This window comes from Asterias rubens, chromosome 1 (genome assembly GCF_902459465.1).
Source record: "Asterias rubens chromosome 1, eAstRub1.3, whole genome shotgun sequence".
In the NCBI taxonomy this organism is placed as follows: Eukaryota; Metazoa; Echinodermata; class Asteroidea; order Forcipulatida; family Asteriidae; genus Asterias; species Asterias rubens.
Genome location: NC_047062.1, coordinates 16030165 through 16047832, shown reverse-complemented (window position 1 = coordinate 16047832; position 17668 = coordinate 16030165). Strand labels below are relative to the sequence as shown.

At 39.1% G+C, this 17668-nt stretch overlaps 1 non-coding gene across 1 annotated transcript; it reads right to left on the bottom strand.

Moving 5' to 3' along the window:
• Window positions 1-16446: 16446 nt before the first annotated feature.
• On the bottom strand, window positions 16447-16519 carry Trnat-ugu. The gene has a single exon. It is a non-coding gene; the product is annotated as a tRNA-Thr (tRNA).
• Between the last annotated feature and the right edge of the window lie 1149 nt (window positions 16520-17668).

The following is a 17668-nucleotide window of genomic DNA, read 5'->3' as shown; positions in this document are numbered from 1 at the left end:
CAGCATCCTTCCTCCATACTCAGCATAAGTGTCTTCAAGCAGTTCCCCTCAAAAATGTACCCGGTGATTATTTCCGAACTTGTACCCTCTCATTTACAAGAGCACCAGACGACATTTCCCGCTGCATTTCCTCTATAGGACAACCACAGGTCGTGTTGGGATTTGTGAAACAACACAAGACCCACCTCATCAAAGAGCTGTCATGTTTAACCCTTACTTGACTACTCCCACTGTCTGATACACCCACTACTGATATCGTACCTTCTTCCTATAAAAACACAGCACAGCTTTATGCATCCACGTTTATTAAGCCACACTTTAACAGGAAACCGCCAATAATCTTGGGACATTTTATCTACAAACCGAAGTTCGCGCTCCCAGCAAAATGGCCACACTTGACTGCAGTCATGACAACTGGTTTCCTGAACAACCTATAAACTATTATCTCAACTACGCAATCATGTTTCATCCAAGGGGACCAGTCTTCCTGATGACGAAACGTAAACTTCGTCAAGATGGACGTATCAACTGCTAGACCCAGACCAAGACCCATGATAGACCCGACAGTCAAGTCAACACCCCCCCCTACCAGTAGCAATTGTTTTCCTTCTCAGTAGCACGTATAGATTTGCCACCATCACAAATTTTCCTCATTTTGTTTCAAGGACTCTCTTTATTTAATTGATTTAGAAAAGAAAACCCCCATTGAAAAAGCACTCACGACAGTGGCAATTTTGATGTACAGAAACATAGTCTTATCTCGATTTAGCAATAGTCAATCATAAATTGACCAGCCAGACGATCTCTTAGGACTAACTAGTCCTTTAGGACTATAAACTAGTCCTAAGTTAGGACTAGTCCTGACTCTTTGTGAAATCGACCCCCAGAGACTCATTGAGTGATACCGTATAGTGATACGGAGGAATAAAATGATCCGAACAATACGCGATACATGACTAGTTTCATGGTATACCAGCACTGGCCGCTAACCCATGTTCAAAGTCTTGAGCAGAAAAAACAGAGGTCCAGCTTACACTGCAGTATATCCGCTCATGGTAGGCTACAGTATACGCCTCTCTTAATACTTATGCATGACGTCATAATTCTTACCCAAAATGAGGCTATGGGCGCACTTCCCCCATCACTTGCAGTGGCTGCGCCCATCGCCTCGTTTTGAGTTAGCATTGTGACGTACCTCATGCATAAATATTAACAGAGGCGTATAACGAACATTGGGCGTATTTGACTAGACAGTTTCATGGGACTAAGAGCATAGAATAAACCCATGTTCAAAGGCTTGAGAAAAGGCAGAGGCTTCCATTGCTGTATATATACACTTATGGTACATAACAAGTTTTACAAACATATAGGCGTAGATGACTAGTATTATGGTGTACTAGAACCGACCGATAAACCACGTTCAAAGTCTTGACTTGAGAAAAGACAGAGGCCGAATTCAGTCTAGCTTCCACTTCAGACTACCCACTCATGGTACAAGGTCCCCTGATGGAGGAACTTACATAAATTGTCGGGGTAACATGTGCATGAACCCCGCTGGTAATACAAAAAAAAACTGAAGTAAAAACAAACCATCCAGCTCCCGTGTGGTGTTCGTTATTTATATCTCGCTCACATCAGAATGAACATCCTGAAGAAACAGTTTGTTTTAATGACACTCCAGATAATAGGGATATAGCTAGCTCGCCAACATTCTGTGCATGACCTTGCTAGACACTGAATGCCAGGCATCTCAACATTGATAACAGGTATCGGGGTTTATCGTACAATGTCCGGGATCACCATCTCCTGGAGTGATCTCTCGAGGATTCCAACCCATGATACCACTCTCCCTAAACGCACAAAACATCAGATATTTTATCCAAAGTCATGGAGGTATACAATGATGCAGGAAGAGGAAGGAATACACAGTGACGTGGCGAACAAAATGTACAAAATACCATTCATCATAATGAAGACTGTGTTAGACAACTTGATAGGAGTAAAAATAACCTGTATACCCAAAGAGTAGGTATACACATTCAAACCGGGTACCTATATTTAACAAAAGTGTACAAAACCAATGAGAGCTGTTGCAAAAAGGTTTAAGTATAAACACAAGAGGGACAATAGGAGATCCACGGTTGCAGGCGTATTCTCATCCTCCATTATTCCTAGTAATTCCTTTGATATTAAATTAAGCCCCTTTTTTTAGTTTACGTCAAGAACCCACCAATGCAACAGAGAATCCAATCCAGCGAATCCAAGTTCGTTGTCATCGTCATCTGACATGTGGTAAGAATTATTTTCACACAGAGTTAATCCAGTTATGGTTATTAATTTGAATAGTTGTGTTCACTCACTGGATCTATTCGCTTTTGAAGGTTATGTCAAATTAACTCCAACACTCCCAACAGACGCTACAGCACGCGCCATAATCAGTGGACCTATTCTTCAAATGACTGACTCTACTAATACTATCAAAGTATTACTAATTTGTGAAAACTTATTTCCTTCAATAGTTTCCTTCAGGGGTTATAACACGCGGAGCTGAAACACAACGGTCAGCTGCACAAAGGGACGCATGCGTATTGCTGACCAATCACGACCGAGAACAACGGTACGTCATAAAACTTGTGAGACAGGATAAGCTGTAATTGGTCAGTAACTTTTGGTCAATAGGTCAACTCAATGCCACAGAAGAGGTGCACGTAGATCAAGGTTACCAAGAGCAAACTTCGAAACAACGTAAGAGACGTAAGGGTATGCATGGTGGAAAGTATAAGTAAGGTTTGCGGTGACACCATGTACAAGTCTCTTTAAGTTTTGTGAGTAGTGGTTGCTCTGAGTTTTGCTTGACGTTTCGATCAGTGTGCTCTGGGCCCAATTTCATAGAGCTGCTTAAGCACAAAATGTTGCTTAAGCAAAAAAAACCTTGCTTAGTAAAATCAGATTACCGGCCAAGACTCCACTCAATTGTTATGTTAAGTAAACAACAATCAAATACCGGTCAAAAGCAATTGTATATGGCATGAAATTTTGCCCAGTAACATGTGTAAAAAACGCGAGCTATTTTCGTGCTTATTAAGCAAACTTTGTGCTTAAGCAGTTTTATGAAATTGGCCCCTGATCGTCTGTATACAAATATGAATTCCACAACTTTTGGGTACAACAACCTCAGTACGCACGTAGTTACAAGAAATCAGTCTCCACTACTTCCATGTAAAAAGAAATCCAATACTTATTACCACTTATCTTACATGCCATAGCGTTATCCATTATGATTGGGGGCCCCCTTGACGATTTACAGAATTTCATTTCGGAATCTCTTGTAATCCAGTAAGACCGCACAGTGTAAACTTACACAATGAACATGCCAGACCTCTTTCCAATAAACAAGCCAGGTGGAAAATTATGAACAGCGAGTCGCACAATGAGAAAGTAACAATTCGGAACAAAACGCCTTTTCAGATAAACGAGCCAAAAAATAAAGCGTCTGTGAATAAAACACTTTGGTGAGGTCGGCAAAGTACCGTCTACCAGTTCGCATTGTGAAGACTAAGATTTAACACGACTCAAGTGTGAGGTCAATGCCATCAGTGAATAACTACGAACAATTCAACTCTTATTTAGGTCAGGTCATCTAGGATTTTCTAAAAGAAAAAAACAATCTACCACCACACCTTTTAGGTGAGAAAATTGTCTCCCCATTTCTCAAAATAAACATAAACCATTCTGACATGGCACGCCAAGGCATGTTTTTCCTTATTTGATTTATTTGATTAAAGGCAGTGGACTATTGGTAATTACTAAAAATAGTTATTACCATAAAACCTTTCTTGAGTACAAGTAATGGGGAGAGGTTAATGGTATAAAACATTGTAGTGACGTAGTTGTCGAGAAAGAAGTAATTTTCCACGAATTTGATTTCGAGACCTCAAGTTTAGAATTTGAGATCTCGAAATCAAGCATCAGAAAGCACACAACTTCGTGCGACAAGGGTGTTTTTTCTTTCATTGTTATCTCGCAATTTCGACGACCGATTGAGCTCAAATTTTCACAGGTTTGTTATTTTATGCACATGTTGAGATACACTAACTGTGATGACTAGTCTTTGACAATTACCAATAGTGTCCAGGGTCTTTAATTAATTCATTCATTTATTTATTACTTATTTATTTATTTATTTATTTATTCGGCAATTTTAAATTGTGACCTATTTATTTATTTATTTACTTACTTTTTCCTTTTTTCCTTTTTTTCCTTACTTATTTCTTTTTATTATTTGTATTTATCTAATTAAAAAAAATATATATATTATGGGGGGGGGGGGCAAAGACATAGTTTGTTTGTAATGTTTGATGGCACTGACCTTACATTTATTTGTGCATTTTCTTGTTTATCTCATTTCTCCCGTCAGCCCCCCTTGGCCAACCCCCACCACCCCCGCATGTAACCCCACTGCAACTCGGCACTAAAAAGCGCATTATAAAGCCTTCCAAGAAACCCGTACCAGTGTCCCTTTATGACATAATCTTCACAGGAAATGAGAAATCAAAAGTGAAAATGAAGCTGCCGCCATTATTTACGACTCGTTGATTACAATGACTTCCTATGTCTGTCATTGCTTGACTGCAGATAATAACTTCATGTACTAATGTGACGAGTGAGAACAACCAGATATGTAGTGAACCATTTTCAAGACCAAGTGGTAAAGGGTTTTGGAATCCTTTTGTAGATCAAGTTTCTGGCCATGACGTGAATCCCTACTTACTCACTGTGAATGAAGATGTATGTAATATAATTCACCTATAGAAGTTTCAGCCTTAATAGTCGTCAAGTTTTGAGAAAAAAAGGTGAAGTTACAGAGCATCCGCTGTACATAAATTTATTTACGTTAACTTGTTTTACTAATTTCTCAAAAACTACAGGATCTCAGCAAGTAAAATACTTTAGCAACGGCTTTTCTACGTGTATTCCTATAGGGGTAATGTTCCCTGCGTACTTTCTGCGATATCTCTAATACGCGATATACCTTTTGCAAATAAATGGTCACGTTAGTTTTATTGATATGTATACATCTACATTTAAATAGGATTAAACAATCGAACGGTTCCACACACCTAAGGGAAAACGTTGCCTTTAAAAAAAGAAAAAGAGGACATTTTACGTTATGATCAATTTCAGCAATTTCACAAGATGTACAGATGTATAGGCCCTACAGTATCCTCTTGACACACCAGCTTTTTGGTAACACAGTGTCCAGTCCTTAATTTGCCTATGCTTGTCTCTGTTGCTTTATTCCTCATACTGAGATTATGTGTCCTCCATGTCCCCTTTTGCTTGGGCGGGAAAGTTTCCTTTTCAATTATCACCCATTACACGGTATGCCATCAGCAATGACCACATCAAATAAGACACACCAATGACGTTTGTTTAGCTCTTGTTTCTATACGTTTTGTACAGTGAACGACTACGATATACAGTTTCAATGTGTACATAGTCACATCGAAGAATAGCCAGGGGCACAAACTAACAAAGTAGAGTGTGCTAAAAAAGAAAATCGCAAAAGAATGTTTAGTCTGGGTACAGTTAACACTGGGACATTATATTAATTCGTTTGTCAAGTATACCCCGCGGCAGTTAAAGAGGCTAGAGACAAACTTAAAAAAAAAAAGGAAGTTAATATTGACGAGACGTATTCCCTGACACAGATCATCGGAAACAACAGCAATTAACAAACCGAAAGTAAAATGTTTAGCAGGTGACCACAGAGTCTCCTGTGACGGGTGGCGAGTCTAGCATCCATCCATTTATGTGGGCAACAGTCATGATAATATGCAGTACAATTTAATGAGAGTCATGGATTGGCTGTACTTCAAATAATTAAGCGAAACGAAAGTATTCTTCCTCCAAAGATTTATGGTGTCTTATTACGAACAGGAAGAGGGTTGGTCGGTAAGTCCCCCGCCGAAACAGACTGAAAGTATGTTCATGGAATGGTTGTTCACGAGACATGCAAGGAATACCGGTAGTCCTTATAAGTGAAGTTACAGTCAAAACATAAATAAATAACGAAGTAATGAAACAAAATAAAACGCAATAACGACAGATCATAATTAAAGCCAGGAGGCACTCGATATTAACGCCTAATTATTTGTGTGCACTTACTAATAGTGTTATCATGGAGCGGCCATCTTTGATTTTGACCCAATGTAGCCGAACCGAGACTCAATGGAATAGGTCTGGTTCCTGTCATGATATGAGAATTTAACAACTGTTATTGTCATGTTGCATGCAGGGTATCGGACACATTATAACTACAACATGATCAAGGTCTATGGGTAGGGTTAGGGGGGGGGGGGGGTGGAGTGGGTTCATGGGCGGGATACAAAGTAGACATACCGGGATAAAAGAACTCTATAGGGTAAGACATAGCTTGGACATTGTCACGATTATATTAACGTGCCGCACAAGGAGTTCGATATCATCTGCGTTTGTATATGAATGTTGATATCAGCTCAAGGATGTGACGTATCCCACAATGACCTCGTTATACGCGGGAGTCTATTAGGACTGACAGACTTATTTAACATTAATCATGTTCACTTTGTTTGGCACTGTGACAGTGTAACCTTAAACTGGGGACATTAACCCGACAGTAATTTCTGCTCCTTCCGTAAAAAAACTGCTCCCAATTTGCCCCTCATGGTGGCAGTAAACAAAGTTCCTGAGGTATAGGCCTACATGATTGTGCGGCAGTGGAGCACCCCAAGGGTGACTCTGGGGGTCTGCTGATTTGATTTCAATACAAGCAAATATAACAAAATGTTTCCTCAATTTTGAATTGATGTGGGTCGAAGAAAATTGATGGGATCGAGTAGAAACAGGTTCTCCCTCTTCCCGCAAACATCTAACTAGAATGTCGGTCTCGTTCGTCCTCCTTCTCCCACCCTCCTAACTATCCCTGGAAAAGGGAAATCCTGACCCGTGCCTCTCGATGACAGAGGCTGTTATGTAACTTTATTTGTTATTGGCTGTCAACTTTAAAATCAAGTCAAAATAATCCGCAAACATTAGTTTAGCCAAAAGAATAAGAATCGTTTTTATAGTCAATTGCTTCAGTTTGTGTAAAGTCTAAAGAAACAGGGCAAGACTTGTGCGCATCAATCACGGTTAAAAAAAAAGGTATTTTTTTCCCCCTTCTTTTTTTGTGCAAACGCACAAAACCGAAAGGAGGCTTTATATTTTATGACAATTCGCGCTGGTTGGCATGGACGGCCGAAAGTTAGCAAAACATTCAGATATTGTGAATAAATTCAACATTTTCTGCAAACTGTCACACCCAAAATACGCCCATGATTGGTTACTTTGTTTAAAAAAAATCTACACTATTTTTTTTTTTAAATATCTGTCGGTAACATTGTTTAATACGAACTGTAGCTATCTGTTGTTGCTTTACATATTTGATGGCTTTCCGTAGTTGTCCAACCTCGTTCGGCGTCCAACCTCGTTCGGCAAACAACTCGGGCTGTGACGTTGCATTGCAGAAGAAATGTCTAAGACGGGCTGCAGAAATAGTCAGTCCCCTTTAGAGGAAGTACGCAGCAAATTGCTCGCATACGCCTGGGGAGCAGACATGCACATAATGTCCATAGTCTGAATTTTAGGTCAAACTGTCCCAAATGCAACTAATGGAAACAAAGGCCTTAAGTTGTCTTAAAACCCGTCTAGCCATATATGTGACTCATCATGTTGTCCCTTGTGTCCATCGCAAATGTATGTAAACGGACATCAGCCAATGCCCTGCCAACCTCGCTTTGGATCCATTGGACTGAATGGACGAAATACAACATGGTGTTACCCGCACAAACTGCTTGCTAGTCTGATCTGCGAGGCTTTGTTAAAACCTCTGTGACTTCGTAGATTTCTGTCTTTAAAAAGTCCAGGGCCCAGTTTTATAAAGCAAAACAAAATTACGCCAACCAGAATAAGGTTACCAGCCAAACTTCCATGTCACAAGTACAATTGTGACTGGTGTCCCGCTCATTTCTGCTTAGGAGAAAATTGTTCAGCAATATTCTCTACTTAAGCAGCTCTATTAAAATTGGGCCCAGCTCTTTGCAACTGACACTGAAATTTACACGACAAACGGTTCACTATGCATAAGTCCACTCATCTTTCCAAAGTAAACGTCTCGTCCGAATCCTTTATGTCACAAGAGCACTTGAAACTCATATCAGAGGAAATGGTGTCTGGCTTTGCTGGGCGTAAGGACAAAATTGTGGTATCTCAGACCATGCTCAGACAATGATATAGTTCTCTGGAGGATTTGTAAAAATTGTTAAGTTTCAGTTAAAAGATTTTTTTCTTCGCTCACTCCGTACCAAAAACTGGAGTTTGTTTCTCAGTATGCACTTGATTTTGTTGTACATTAATTGTTTTAAAGGGACGGCTATCGGTGTGATGCGGAAACCTCGGAGTAAGTTGAGTGACTTGCCTGGTATTACTTTTCTGATGAATAGTCGATCAAGTTAAACTAACCGAACGTTCTAAGGTATTCATGCTTGTAATATTAACAATTTCACCCCGACAACATCAAGTTCTACGACCCCGTCTTTTTTTTACGAGTCCATTATACCATCCTTGTTCTATGATTATGCCATAGAGCAAGGACAGAACTCTCTGATTATACGAAGTTACACAAACCAGACACGCTATATTTGAATCTCAAACTTGAATCTGTATGAATAACTCATGCGTGTAACTGTGACACTACCATAGGCATTATGTCCACATTAAACGCGTACCTTACCAAGGTCAACTCTCTGTGGGAACGAATTTCTAATGAAAATATTGGTATTATGCAATTGACGGAAACAATCGGCCCAGAGGTAGGGTTCAGAACACCCATGCACGGATTTACGTTCGGTTCACCTTGGAAAAAATCCACTCGATAAAGATCTCTCAGCGTAAACAACCCACGCACGGAACATTAACACCACAAGGAAGAGTGATTGAACACTAAGGGAAAACAATTAAGTCTCATAAATGCATTGCTCATCATTCTTAGGTATGCATGACTAATCCTTTGGTCTGGTGCTATGTTACATTGACATTGAATATGAACGTCGTTGAAAAGTCATAGTGAGAGATCTACAGAAGCCAGACTGAAGATGTATAAAAATAAAATTTATTACGATTCAATTATCTCGTTTGGAAACATACCGTGGATACTCCGTACATTAAATCATGGACTGGTGTCCTTGCTCTATGTTTCAATATTACAAAACGAAATAACATATAACTCGTTACGTCTTATAGATTGGATTTGAGATGAGGTAAGAAAGTACACAAAGGCAAGTAGATACACACATGGTGTTACAGCACCGCAAACCAATATATATATATAGTTATACGTCTTGCTACAATTATTTGCAAGCAGCATGCAAATGTAGTTGATTTAGTATGCGGTGCTATTGAGTCAACAAATATGATATTAACATGATAATATTACAACGAGTGCAAAGATGTACTAGTAAATAGTGTGGCTAAAAGAACAGAACAATTTTATTTGTAAAAAAGAGAGTTTCCAATGCCTTTTTTTTTCGGTAGCTGTTGAGGTAATTTACACCAACTCTCACGAGACTAGCATTTTATATCGTCTTTCTTGTTTTCTAGCGTCAATAAAATACGAAGTATTTAGTGTCACTATTGTGAACTTTTAAGAACTCTCGCTGCGTGTGAATTTTTTGTTACCACCCAAGGCTCGATGAACCATTATATGGATGTGATCCACTGTTAAATATTAATTTTTTTTTATGATATATCAAAACTTCAATTGTTGAGTCGAAGACAAAAACTTCTTATGAAAGGAGGGTTCTGGAATCATCAACGTACCTCCCCCTCTCTATACGAATGTTTAAGAACTTACCCATCTCGCTGTCTAGGCGCAAGTACAAATCGGACCGCTGCCCATCGCTGTCTGTTCGTCTGTTGACCCTCAGCAAACAGATGAAGTGATGAAAATGTAATAACGAAGAGCAATAAACCAGCTACAAGTGAAGAAACACGCGCCGGGCGAAACATCATGATGTGACGGCAGCCGATGTGCATTCTGTAACAGTCAGCTGTGATCTGATCGACAGACTGTTTATTACATACTACTAACTACTACTACTACTTGACACGATACCGCGCGTAGTGTGTATGGTGTGTGTATACAGCAGTGAGTGAATCCGAAGACAGACCCAAACATTAGTCACCTCTCTATGAAACTTCCTGAAGTTCTGACAACGCCTGACTGAGCTACATACAGTCAATCAAGTGATAGTAGTCTGTAGGGGTTGCCCGGGGTTTGCCCCGCTGCAGCTGCCCCGTGTATTTACTCCAGAGCACGGCGTAGATGCGGTGCGTAGACAGAGGGTAAGAGATCAAGTTTGGGATTACTACTGCATCAAAAGGCATACCAGGCTATTGAGTTGGTTGTCTGATCCACTTCGGGGTTGAACTAATCCACTCAAGTCATATATCAGACAGTCGTTTGATTTAAAGGTGCACTCTCCGGTGTTTGACGGATTGGAACCATATGATTGTAATGAACCATATATGATTGTAATGAGACTTTAGATGAACAAAACAAGCGCAGCTGTAACAATGCATAATATTGAGAAGATTAAAGGGGTATGGTCCGTTAGGTAACATCAACTATGTGTGAAATATTTGTCACAGCAATTAACACTCAACAGAGGGAAACTACAAAAAGAGTACAATTCAATCAACGACAATAAAACACGGGCTGTAGATTTTCCTGCTGACGTAAAGTCAATTCGAAATCATGAAATGGCCGATAAATTGGAGACAATTTGTCCTTAACCCTAGCACTAACACAACCTGGCTTTGACTTTCAAGGAATCAGGGATTTGGGTCACTGGGGCTAACTTTTTAGGGGGGATGCCTCCCTCTTTGTATTTTCTAAAGTTGTGGATTGATTTTAATTAAACTTGCTAGTAATGCTCATTTCCATGATGACGTAGTGGTCAAAAGAAGAACAACAAACAACTAGGAATATAAATCATTTGACCCAACGTCAAACAAGGGGTTGCCATGGTAAAAAATTACCCCATATGAATTTTTTTGGTTTACAATACGACTGTAGATGAGATCGGGGAAAGTCAGAAAATGCGATGTTACCCTGGATTGGCCCTGAGTGTTCAGCGGTGGCGGTGGTGCTGGCATATTGTGCCCGCTTGCCCCGGTTCTAACAGTAACAGTGTTTATTTTCTTCTTACTCATTTCATATGTATTGTATATTTCTCTTAAAGGAACGTTACAGAATTGGAAGAAACAAAAATCGTGAAGATCACAGATTTACCTAAAACTTACATGGTCTAATGATAATGATAGTAGAAAACATCCCTTGAAATATTTATGTCTGAAAAGTCATATTTGATGAGAAATAAATAATCTAACTTCGCGTTTAGAGTTTATCGCTCAGTGAGCGTTTTATTCATTTTTATTTTGGCATCGATGCAATGCAAAATTCGTAATCGGTTTTTCACTATTCTCTCGTGACCCAGATGGACGATCGATCTCAAACTTCTACAGGTTTGTCAGTTTATGTATGTGGTGGATTACATAAAGTGCCTACACTGCCAGCAACTGTTTTGTTAGCAAAAACCAATTCTGTAATGTTCCTTTAATACTTTTATATGGAGCTGGTCAACTGTTGTAATTGCTTGCAAAGGATGATTAAAGTTTTTTTAATTGAATTGAATTGAATTGAGTTCACAAATAGCCTCAAATTCGAGCAGAAGCAATCATGCGTTCCTTTCGACAAGAACAAAATTAAGAAGCAAAATTAAACAGTGAGACCTCAGATTTGTATTTCTTGACAAGTGAATTGCGTTCAAGCCGTGCGTCAGTGGAAGTTCCAGTGAGTTACGACAGATCAAATTAATAGGCAGTTACAAGGTTACATCAGGCAAACAGACAAACCGGAGACAAGCGGAAACCGTGCCCGTGTAATAGCGACCCATCACGGGAGTGAGTGAGAGAGTTGCCTACGTCTCAATAGGGTGGGGGGGGGGGTTGCGAATTTGCCTAAACTCCAATTTCAAGTTTAATGTACGAAGCTATTATTTGGATGAGACTACACTTTTGCCATGATTGCGGAATTCGCTGATTTTTTTAAATATATATAACAGTTACTGTAGAACGAGGTGCATGCTGGTCTATAGCGATCAAACCTGGAGCGTTTTGACGGCCCAAAACATGGTCATCGGTTGAGCGTTTTCGCATGTTCGGTTAAGAGCGGTGATGATGCTGTTCAGACCAACCGGTAACCGGCTTGTTGGTCGGTTGGGCTTTGGTAGGGGTCGCCATCCAAAACGCACTCCTGATCGCTAAGACCAGGGGCCAATTTCATAGAGCTGCTTAAGCAAAAAATTTGCGCGAAAATAGCTCGCTTATTTTACACATGTTACTGGCCAAAATTTCATGCCATATACATTGCTTATGACTAGTATTTAGCTGTTGTTTACTTAGCATAACAATTGAGTGGAGTCTTGGCCGGTAATCTGATTTTACTAAGCAATTAATTTTGTTGCTTAGGCAAGCTTAAGTGCTTAAGCAGCTTAAGAAATTGGGCCCAGCATGCACCTTAGTCCACGCCTACACGCGCGCGTTCCGACTATTTTGCGTTTAAATGGTCTACATGTCTTTGACAGTTGTTTTGGGATGATTCATCTGGCAAGTCATTTCAGAACGTTCATGTTTAGTAAGAGATGTTCCCGACATCAATGTTACGCCTTTCCGACATTTCCTCGAAACTAGTTGCCATCAAGGACCGTTGAGGATTACCGTAAGGGATATGTCTGCATCCTGTACGTTCATTGCAACAGTGTTTTTAAAGGCACATTTTGGTGATAGTCAAAGACCAGTACTCTCATGGTATAGCCTATCTCAACATTATGCATAGCTTGAATAAAACAATCTGGTGAACATTTGGACTCAATTGGTAATCGAAGTAAGAAGAGAAAATAAAAACATGGAACACAGTTGTTGCACAACATGTGATTTCAGATGCATAATAAAAGGCTTCAGTCCTGAAGTTTGTTTTTATTATTTGAGTGAGAAATTTTTCTCAAAAGCTACGTTACTTCAGAGCGAGTTTTCTCACAATGTTGTATACTATCAACAGCTCTCAATTGCTCGTCACGCAAGTAAGTTTTTATGCTCACAACTATTTTGAGTAATATTACCAATACTGTCCAGTGCCTTTTGTTAGTAATTCTTTGACAAACATCAAGTTCATGTTCCTCAGTTTTAGGAACAGTGATGCACAGAAGTCGGAGTTTGTCTCTTGCAGCTTTTGGAAAGTCGCCAAAAAAGAGAGCTGTAGATTCGCGGTTCTGTGAAAATAATGTTATGTTCAGCAACAGACTCAAACTGCCATTCTCGCAAATATTTTAACGTCCGGGGTCATGTTGGTCCACGCCGTTGTGGAATTTTACGTGTGTGTGATTCTGTTTATGGCTTTACAAACTTATATAATATTGTTCAGAAAGTATTTTAAGTTCGATGACATATATTTGGAAGTAAAATAAAAATAACAAATCACCAAAGAACACCCGAGAATACGACTTGACAACCGTTTCGGTTACCTGTGAACAATATGAATGTTGCACAACTGCCGCTCATGTCATCATCACTGGAATTTGTTGCTTTAAACGGGAACATATACGCTTGGCATCACTTTTAAAATTAATGACATTTACAACTTTTGATTAGAAGCATAAAGCAGCTTCCGATTTAAAGCATACGGGTAAACATTTCACTTCGAAATAAGTTTTTATTCCCCAAAATTTGAATCTGAGAAGCGTTACTGCCAGTAACGCTTCTCAGAAGGTGCATTCCAATTACAGGATATTCTTCATGCGTGGACATTATTTGCTCAGGATTTTTTATTTTGCAAAATATAAAAAAAAAAAAAATCCTTCGGTATAATGAAATGTTTACACCTTAATTTAATTGTGAACATCTAAATTTATATAATATGATTCAAGCAATTAAACGGTTCCAAAAACCACCTGCAACCATCTTCACGACTGCGTTTCGTGATAGGCCTAACGTCATTCAGAGACACACGTAAGTTATTTTGTTGACGGTCTCTAGTCATTAAAACCGATAACAGGCGCTAAATCCACAGTCTAAAGTCGTAAATCTAACAAAGTCGTAAATCAAATTTAGAATATAACTGTCTTTACGTCTTGTCAGCCTAAGACCAAAGTTGGAAGATTTCAATCAAAACTTTGCACCTGTATTTAATTTTCCGAGGAACGATCGGTGAGCCACCCCCCGTAAATCAGAAGAGCAATTTGTGGGTAGGTATACGAGTTTCATGGTCGAGGCTGTAAATCATATTATGTAGGCTAACTTGTTAAAAAGAAATACGGCATTTGAGAACCTGTCCATCATTTGCTGTTATAGTGCTTTTATCATGATGGCTCGCTGTCAGTTAGCAGCAAAGTTAGCAGCGAAGTATAGCTAGCTACTCGTGTGAACGTGGAACAAATAATTGCTTTTATCGAGATCTGTCGCTGTTCTAGCAGCGAAATCAGCAGCGAAGTTAGCTAATCATATGACCCTCGTTCCATGTGGGGTAGCTAACCATATGACCCTCGTTCCATGTGGGGTACGATCTCGCCGCTCCTGGTCATCCCACCAGTGGGACGAGAGGTATGACGCGCTGCTCATGGTAGCGAGGCCCTATGACACTGCTCTATGATCACACAGCACGGCAGTGGATTTATCACATAATTAGAATTAACCAATGACAGTATTGTAGGTGCATACTTGCCTGCCTTTTCAGACGACGAGAATAAAACTAATACAAATAATAGAGATTCCTTTGCGAATTTTACAAGCGCAGAGTGTTTGTTCAAGTTACTATGGTAAGCAAAATGGTTTGAACTGTATTTGGAAAACTTGGTACACGCACTCATAGTCATACAATCTTCGCACAGATATCCCTTTTTCTTTGGATGTCGAACTTCTGCCGAAGAAATGGTCAATCAAAAAATGATCTGCCTTTACCATAATAGGTCAAACTTTTCACATGTATGTTTCAAAAACAGCTCGCGCTGCTCTTCGGTTAGTCTAGGTTCCAAGACCATTGGTGTTGCGTGGTCACACACAACCAACGTTCCGATTATGCACGGCAAAAACTGTCGTGTACAGTGTTTGCCGTGCTTAGATCGGAACGTTGGTTGTGTGTGACCGCGCAACAGCAATGGTCTTGGAACCAAGACTACTCTTCGGTTAGAAATTTGACATTTTTTTAGGGAGGAGACAACGCGGCCAACCCCGGAGCCCTAACAGAAGGTTGTTATTTTGTATAAAAGAACACAGGCTAATGACATTTTAAACTCACAGTAAACGTAAAACCTATGTGCAGATGTGAATCGAAATGTAGAAAAAAGGAAGACCACTCTTTCCCGGGTGTTTTAATTTGTTACATATTTCCCCGCGAGAGGGCGCTATCTTCCAAACATGGTGTGCACAACGCTAATAAACTTCCCATAAGCAACTATTATAACTTTCTGCTTACGAGTCTCTACAGAGTCGTAAATACATGAAATATATTTCGGGACAGTTAAACTTAAGATTTCCTGTTAATTTTCGGCATGTAAGCCGTTTGGATTTTTTTGCCAATTACCATCAAAAGTAATACTTCGAAAAAAGCCATTTACTTCTCCTATTAAGCAGCACCCATCGGCTGATTCTGATCTTTAATGTAGCATAACTAACGCCGTTGTACTCAAAACCGTTAAATTTGTCTTTGGAGGTCAGTGAATGTCCCCGTCCATCAGTTTTCAGTATAACACAACACAGCCTGCAAAACTCTGTTAAAGGCAACTCAGATTGTAACTTGTTTGATGAAAACAACGAAAACCAAAGTCGACAGTTTTGGACAAAACCATTAGCAATGGTGTCTTTGTGGGTTTTCAGATGCTATTTGGTCGACTTATTATTATTATTTTTTTGAAAACCCCGTATTTTGGATTGAAATGATCATCTTTGTTCGCTTTGTCAATGCATTAGGCCTGATGAGTCCATTACATAGTAATAAAGTCATACTGCCGAAGTAGTAACAATACAGGTTAAGCACCCGGTATTTCAAATGCCGTGTTTATGTACTTATAACGGCACAAGGTTAGGCCACCAATAATTGTCTTCATCTTATAAAAAGAAATTATTTTCTTAAATAATCAGAGATAATCACTTTTCAGAAATGTCTTTTCTAAATTATATGACAGGTTGTTGTTATAAGAGGGAGAAAAAGTGTCCAAAAATGAAGATGAACACAGTTAACACAACGGAACTTCAAGGCCGTAGCAGTAAGCAAAATCAGGAGTTTATAGAAAATGTAGTAAACTAAAAAATACTAGCCCCCAGTGAGATTTGAACTCACGACCCCTGGTTTACAAGACCAGTGCTCTAACCACTGAGCTATGGAGGCTTACATGTTGAACGAGCTGAAATAAGCTAACTTATTGAGTGCTCTCGCTCTTGTGTTTACCAACAGGGCGGGGTGAAGTTTTAAATGTTATGCTTGGCTAACTTCAGGTTTTGTTCAATTGTTACCAAGCCAGTCTTAGCATGCTTTAATGTAAAACATTGTCTTCCAATATCAGCTTAATGGACACTTAAACTCTTATAACAGACGTGTGATTTCCAAGATTTTGAGGATTTCATTTTGCGCCTTAAAACTTTTAAGAGGTTAGTCCAAGGCAAATGGGAAAGAAGTTGTCCATATTGTGTCTTAAACCTCGGTGTGGGTTTTTTTGGTGCCATGCACAGAGTATGTGCCCGTCGTAGGTCTAGAATATTTTACAAATTTGTTAAATCTCATCCTTTAATTTGTTATTGATTTACGTTTTTATTAAACAACAGGTGTTCATGGCAGACTTTATTATAATTATATACTCACTTAAAGGGAAGGGATGCATTTGGTAATCACTCTTGAAATAAACAATTCTGGTAAGAAGCCTACAGCGGGTATGAAGCATTTTTAGGAACACCAGAAAATTGTGCCGAAAATGAATGGGGAGAAATCCAGTGGTAAATAATAATTTACTAAATGAAAATAGTAAAGTAGAAACACAGAACAACATTGATTGATTGTTGATTTTGAAATGTGGGGAAACCGTGATTCCTATTGGTGACGCATTCATCAGCTTTCTCCATTTGTTCCATTTCTACACAACAGATGTTAGCAAATTAAATTTAGCAAATTTCATCGTAAATATCTTGAATAACTGAACACATATTAATCATAAGTTATTCTCATTATAATTAATTTTAAGAGTAATTACCAAACCTTCCCTTTAAGTGATCATGTGTATAAATAAATCTATCGCGAACATCTGGCGTTTGATTTAAAACGTTTATCAATATAGACCCTACGGCAGTTAAAGCGATATTTTACAAACTTGTAAATATTCTACAATTTCAAATGTTTTAATATTCTGCAACGGCACGAACTCTATATAGAAATCTATAAGATAATGGAAATCACACGTCTGTTATAAGGGCTTTAAACGTCTTAAAATGTTTTAATAAGACCGCAAAGCATACTAAGACTGGCTCGGTAACAACTGAACAAAAC